Source organism: Bison bison, unplaced genomic scaffold (assembly GCF_000754665.1).
Source record: "Bison bison bison isolate TAMUID 2011002044 unplaced genomic scaffold, Bison_UMD1.0 scf7180017864178, whole genome shotgun sequence".
In the NCBI taxonomy this organism is placed as follows: Eukaryota; Metazoa; Chordata; class Mammalia; order Artiodactyla; family Bovidae; genus Bison; species Bison bison.
Window position 1 is genome coordinate 1,241,609 of NW_011494750.1, and position 7,091 is coordinate 1,248,699.

The window sequence follows — 7,091 nt, forward strand, 5'->3', positions numbered from 1 at the left end:
GCGTGGCCTGGTGTCCTGCCCATCCACCCACTCCCTCACATTCCCTGGGCCCCCACGCAGGCCTTCTCTCCCCTTGAATCGACCACACTCCTCCCAGCCCCAGGACCTTTGCACACTCCTTTTGCCTAGAACTCCTGTCCCTCCCTCCTGGTTAACTCTCTCTTTTTGTCCCAGCATCACTGTAACCACATTTCCTCAAGGAAGCACTGGCCACCTCTCCCAGCTGGGTGAATCCTTCTCTCCTACAATCTCATCGAGTTGTATACAGCCATCCATCTGTTCGTGAATTCTTACTTCCTGAGTGTCTACTGTGGGTCAGACAGTACTCCGCAGGCTAGAAATATACTGGTGAACAAAAGAAGGCCCTGGGGAGCTTCCATGCTAACAGGAGAAGAGACAACAATCAAATAAACACATGCGGTGATCAGTGCTAAGAGGAAGATTAAGCTGGGTAAGGATTGGTGTGGTGTCAGGGGTATGGGGTAATCGGTGTCAATTAAAGCGGTAGAGAGGGACTTCCCTCATGGTTCAGTACTTACGAATCTGCCTTGCAATGCAGGGGACGTGGGTTCAATCCCTCACTGGGGAACTAAGATCTCACGTGCCTCAGAGCAAGCAAGCCAGTTCCCCACAACTAGAGAGTACGTATGCCTCAAAGAAAGACCCCGAGGGCCACAACCAAGACCCAGTATATTTGAGGCAGTCAAATATACAAATATTAAAAAAAAAAAAAAAAAACGAGTGAGCTTCCCAGGTGGTCTAGTGGTTACAAATCCACCTTGCAATGCAGGGAACACCAGCTCCATCCCTGACCCAGGAAGATCCCACATACGGCAGAGCTACTAAGCCTGTGACCCCAACTACTGAACCAGGGCTCTAGGGTCTGTGAGCCACAACTACTGAGCCCACAAGCTGCAACCACTGAAGCCCGAGCGCCTAGAGTCTGTGCTCCGAAACAAGAGAGAAGCCATGGCAACGAGAAGGCTAAGCATGGCAAGGAAGGGGAGCCCCTGCTCCCTGCAACCAGAGAAAGTCTGAGCAACAGTGAAGACCCATCACAGCCCCGAAATAAACAAATATATCTTAAACCAGAAAAGAGAGAGAGCTGCACAGAAAGCCTTTTTGAGCAGATGACATTTAAAGAGAGCCCTCAATGAAATGAGGGAGCAAACCATGCAGAGGCGTGTGGAAAGACGACTCCAGATAGAAAGAACAGCAAGGGCAAAGGCCCTGGGGTGAACATGGTGAGTTTGAAGGACAGCAGCCGGCCAGTGTGGCTGGGGTGGAAACAGCAAAATGGGAAAGTACTCAATGAGGCTGGAGGACTTGCAGACAAGCCTTTTGAGGAATTTTGGTCAAAACAAGGAGCAGAGAAATAGGTCAGGAGTCAGGGGAGCACATGAGCTCTATGGAGGGTGTTTCTGGTTTGTTCTTTTGTGATAAGATGGAGAGAACTACAGCCTATCTGTATGCTGAAAGGAAGGCTCCAGGAGAGACAGAGAGTCACACTGGCAATTCATGAAAGAGGAGATAACTGTAGTCAGTCCTTGAGTAGGTGAGGGTTCCCTGTAGCTCAAATGGTAAAGAATCTGCCTGCGATGCAGGAGACCAGGGTTCAATCCCTGGACTGGGGAGTTTCTCAGGAGAAGCGAATGGCAACCCACTCCAGTATTCTTGCCTGGAGAATTCCAGGGCAGAGATGGACAAAGAAGCCTGGAGGGCTACAGTCCATGGGGTCACAAAGCGTCAGACACGACTGAGCAACTAACGCGCACGCAAGCATACACACACACACATCCTTGAGTAGGTGAGGAAGAAGGCAGTCCAGGGCTTAGGCAGAGAGCATGGCATGACACGGGCACAGGGATGACTGGAAATTTGCAACAAGAGAGAGGGCAGAGCAAACGTATGGATGCGGAGGTCAGGAAGCTTAGTGGTGGGGAAAGAGCCTTCTGATGCCCTGTTTTGCCCTGTGAACAGGAAGATGAGGTCATCAGCTGAAAGCCAGACAGGAAAAGGGCAGAAGAGCTGGAGAAGAGAGGAGAAGGGACAGAGAGTGTCTTGGAGACTGGCAGGGGGGCTGGATGCTGTAGCCGGGTCGCTGGGCAGGGCTGAGGCAGTCCACTTATCTGTGCACTTAAATGTAAAATAAAACCTGCCCGGGCTGTTGTGGGTGTTTTCTCGAGCCGTGCTCCTGCGCCCAGATGCAGGTGCAAAGGAGGTGCTCTGTTGGGTGTAACCAAGTTGGGAATTTTTGCAGGTGGACACAGCAGAGCAAGGGAGGTATGGAACAATCATACTATTGATACTAGGCTGCGGAGTCCAGGTTGGATGAGGAGGAAAGGGCAGGCCTGGGTCAGGGTTGGTAAAGGACTGTGAATACAGTGATCGAGGAATTGAAGCTCTCAATAGGATCAGAGAATTGTTGGAATGGGAGTCAGGAAAACTCAGCTTGGACAATGCATGGTGATGGTCTGATGGTTAGCATGGAAACTCCAGAGGTGGTGTAGCTGCGGCCAGGTGTGAGTGTGACTCTGTGGTTGAGGTGGACTGGGGGACAGGGATCATGGTATTGAGGCATCAGGAAATGAGAGGCAGGGGATAGATGATCATCCTGTGGCTCTTACAGTCACCGCGGACAGTGGCAGGAGGAGGGGCTCAGAGAAAGTCAGGGAGTCAGATGGCCAAACAGTCAAGAAGCACACAAACAGGAGGCAGGTGGGGTTAGCACTAGACACGGTCATGACAGGGTTCGTATTTTTCACATTGATATGATTATTTGACTGGTGTCAATCTCACCCACTACACTGGACATTTCCATGTTTGTGTCCACCAGGTTATCTGCAGCTTCTAGCTCGATGGCTCCCATGTAACAGGTACTCAATAAAGACTTTTTGAACAAATACTATTCTCTGGAATTGGAAAAAGAGACAGGATGGGAGGCTGTGATGCAATAATTTGTCCTCCTCTTCCCATTATGGTTTTCAGTATAGTCCTAATTTTCAGAAATTTCGGTCAATAGTGACTCAACTAACATTTAAGAAATCCCTGTGAAGTGCCAGTGCTATGCTATGTGCTTCAAAGAAGAAGATGTGATTTCAGCTCTTGGATGTGTTTAAACTATATCCAGGCAGACTTGATACAACATGGATAGAAAGTGATAAATTCCATGCCCAGGCAAGAATACTGGAGTGGGTTGCCGTTATCTTCTCCAGGGATCTTCTTGACCCAGGGATCAAACCCTGGGTCTCCTGCATTGTGGGCAGATTCTTTACCGTCTGAGCCACCAGGGAAGCCCAGAAAACTATAAGGGTCTGAGCAAAATGCTCCAAGAGCCCTGAATCTGACTGCATGGGGGGAGAGGAGAAGGCTGTGGATTCAGATGATATTTAGAGAATGAAGATGGTCAGCAACCAAGACAAATGGAAGTCAGGAAAAGGACCAGCCTTTCCAAAGGTAAGGATGAGAAAATCTTGGTAAACTGAGAAGTCTGATGAAGCTAAAAATGTCATCTGACTCTTATATTTAGGGTCAATTGGTTTGAAGTGAGTGTGCTAAAGTAATTCATTGAGAAAAGAATAGTCTTTCTAACAAACGGTGGTGGGACAACTGAATATCCATATGGAAAGAGTTGAAGTTGGACTCTTACCTCACATCACATACAAAGAGTAATTCCAAGTGGATCAAAGACATAAAGGTAAGTGTTAAAACTACGAAACTCTAAGAAGAAAACCTAAATGTAAATCTTCACGATCTTGGATTAGGCCAAGAAGTCTGAAATTCTAAATAATAAATAAAGCACAAAACAAAAGAAAAATAGATAAGCTGAACTTCATCAAATTTCAACTTATATGTTTCAAAGGAAACCATCAAGAAAGTAAAAAGACTACCCATAGAATGGGAAAAAGTATTTTCAAATTGTGTATCTAATAAGGAACCAGTGTCCAAAATATACAAAGAACACTTACAACTCAACCATGAGAAGACAAATAACCTCATTTTTAAATGGGCACTTTATAGTCACTAGGATTATTGTAATAAAAAAAGACAGACATTAACAAGTGTTGGTGAGGACGTGGAGAAATTAGAACCATCATACATTGCTGGTAGGAATGTAAAATGGTGTCGGTGTTTTAGAAAATAGTCCCTCAAAAAAGTTAAACATTGAGTTATCATACGACCCAGTAATTCCATTCCTATATATATGTCCAAGAGAACTGAAATCATGTAGACACAAAAATTTGAATGAATATTCAAAGCAGCATGAAGCCCAACAGCCAAAAAGTGAAAACAACTCAAATGCCCATTATTCGATAAGTACAGAAACAAAATGTGGTATAGCCATACAATAGATAGTACTTGGGAATAAGAAATATGAAAGACCGATACAAGCCATAGCATAGGTGAATCCTGAAATATTATGCTAAGTGAAAGAATCAGACACAGAAGGCCACACAGCGTATGGTTCCATTTGTATGAAATGCCCAGAATAAAGTATTAGAAACTGAAAGTAATAGATTAGCGATTTACAGTGGCTGCAAAAGGGCAAAGTGAGGAGTAACTCCTACTTGGTAACTCCTAACTGGGGGGTGGGGAGGGCGATGAAATATTCCAGACTTAGCTAGTGGTGACGGTTGTACAAGCTAGTGGTGGCGGTTGCACAACTTTGTGAACGTTCGAAAAACCAGTGAGTTGTACATACGGAGAGGGTGGATTTTATGGGTGGAATTGTGTGTGTGTGTCCCGTGCTCAGTCGTGCCCGACTCTTTGTGACCCCATGGGCTGTAGCCCACCGGGCTCCTCTGTCCATGGGATTTTCCAGGCAAGAACAGTGGAGCAGGTTGCTATTTCCTCTGCCAGGGGATCTTAACCCAGCTCGCTTGCACCTCCTGCACTGGCAGGCAGGTTCTTTATCACTAGCGCCACCTGGGAAGCCCCAGTAATGGGCTACAATGCAATGTAATGCGATGTGTGTGTGTATAATGCAACGGTGTGAACTGCAGCTCGAGTTTTTAAAATGTCATCTGGTGTCCCTGTGGCATGTAGGCCACACTGAGGGATGCGAATTAAATCCTGAGGGCAATGACGAGTTTCTTAAGACTGTGTGTGTGTGTGCAGCTGTATACACACACACTCACTCTTTCCCCACTATAATTGGAAAATCAGGAAGGCGAAATCAACAACAAAAATCCCATATGGTTCTGTCACCTAGAACAATCAGGATGAATGTTTGTTGTATTTCATTATGCTCTTATTCGTGTCTGTATCAAGAATATGTTTTATTTACAATTTGATATGCTGCTCTTTTTGGTCAGTTACCATACACTTATTCTAAGTGTTACTTAAAAATAAAAATTTTATCTAATTAGAATAGTTATTTATGGCAGAAACCTTGGAAAATATAGAAAATTATAAAGAAGAAAATTAAAATCATCCATAATCCTACCAGTTAGAAGTAATCATTTCTAATATTTTAGTTTATATTATTTTGTCTTACTTTTATATGAGTAAATGTCACTTTTAATGGCTGTATTATAGGCCATCCAGTACCATAGGTTACTTCTATTGTACTGTAGTTAGGTTATTTCCAGTTTTTCTTTATGTAAATAATGCTATAATAAATACCTTTGTGCATGAAGCTTTTTCATAGATGGGGCTATTTCCTTAGCTTCTCAGAAATGGAATCACTGGGTCAAAGACTGAATAGATTTAAGCTCTTATGCTGTGTCCTTACACCGCATTCCATAATGATTGGACAAAATGCATTTCTATTAACAATAAATGAGATTGCCTGTTTCACAGCATCCTCATCAGCACTGAGAATTATACTTTTAAAAAGCTCTTCTTGCTGTTTTTATTTTTATTCTAGCAGAGGTTTAAGAAAGAAAGTAGCACGCTCAGGTCTGCGTTCTCAATGACAGAGACCGGGCTGAAGAGAGGTGGGAGTGGAGATCATTGAGGAAAATGCTGCGTTAGTGAAAAAAAGAAATGACACAGCCAAGCAGTGGTGGGTTTAGACAGCCATCCGGGTGGGTTTAGAAGACATTTAAGGTTAGCAAGACATTTCTAAGAAAGGATGGGTTGGATTTGTGACTGGAATGAAACTGGCCGAAGAGAAGCCAGTGGTCCAGTGGTTAGGGCGCTGTTTTCCAATGGAGGGGTGCGGGTTCCATCCCAGGTGGGGGAACTGACATCCCACATGCCAGGGTGTGACCAAAAATTTTAAATAGATAAGTTAAAAGTGTCAAGTTTCACTCCCAAGTGGAGGCAGAGTGGAGGGTGATGGTATTAGGCAAGACAGGGAGAAAGGAAGGAGGAAGGATCTAGAAGGAAAAACAAAGTTTCCTGTTTGCAACTTGTTACCTCCTGGAGGTCCAAGTGGAGTTGTCAACGTACCCATTAACAACCTGAGTCTGGAACTTGGAAGAGAGAAGGACACTGGGGATTAAAGCTGGGGAATCGCCAGTATGTAATTGGTGATGAGTGAGATCACTGGAGGATGAAGAATAAACTGTAAGGAAAACCTGCATTTGCAAGGCAGAAGTGGAATGAAGGAAGGAAAAAGAGCTGTTTAGGAAGTAGGCAGGAAACCAATAGACACCGGAGCCAAATGCCAGGGGGAAGTTCAAGGGTAGAGACCAGTGTTAAATGCCTCTGAGGTTACCAGGGACAGAGAAGGAAGGCTCCCAGGGAGGAGGTTAGGGAGGAATGGCTGAGGAGGAGGTCAAAGGAGGAGACCCAACTGGGGGTGCAGAGTTACGGTGAAGGCAGTTTGGGGGCATCGGGAATGTGTGAGAGAGGGTGCTAACCTCAGTGGAAAGTCATTCTCAAGATTTTCTCTCTCCTTTCCTCGCGGTGAAAGTCGTCCCGTGAGCTCACCCTTGACTGCTCACTTCAGTGGAAAGTCATCTCAAGATTTTCTCTCCCCTTTCATCGCGGTGAAAGTCGTCCCGTGAGCTCACCCTTGAATGCTCACCTGAGGCACACCCGGGATGGACCGGAGCTGAGGAGGGGGCCGGGCGGCCCAGTCTCGGTCTTACTCTGCTGCCATCTCGCCACCTCTGATTCACCCTTGACCTTTGATCTGCTCA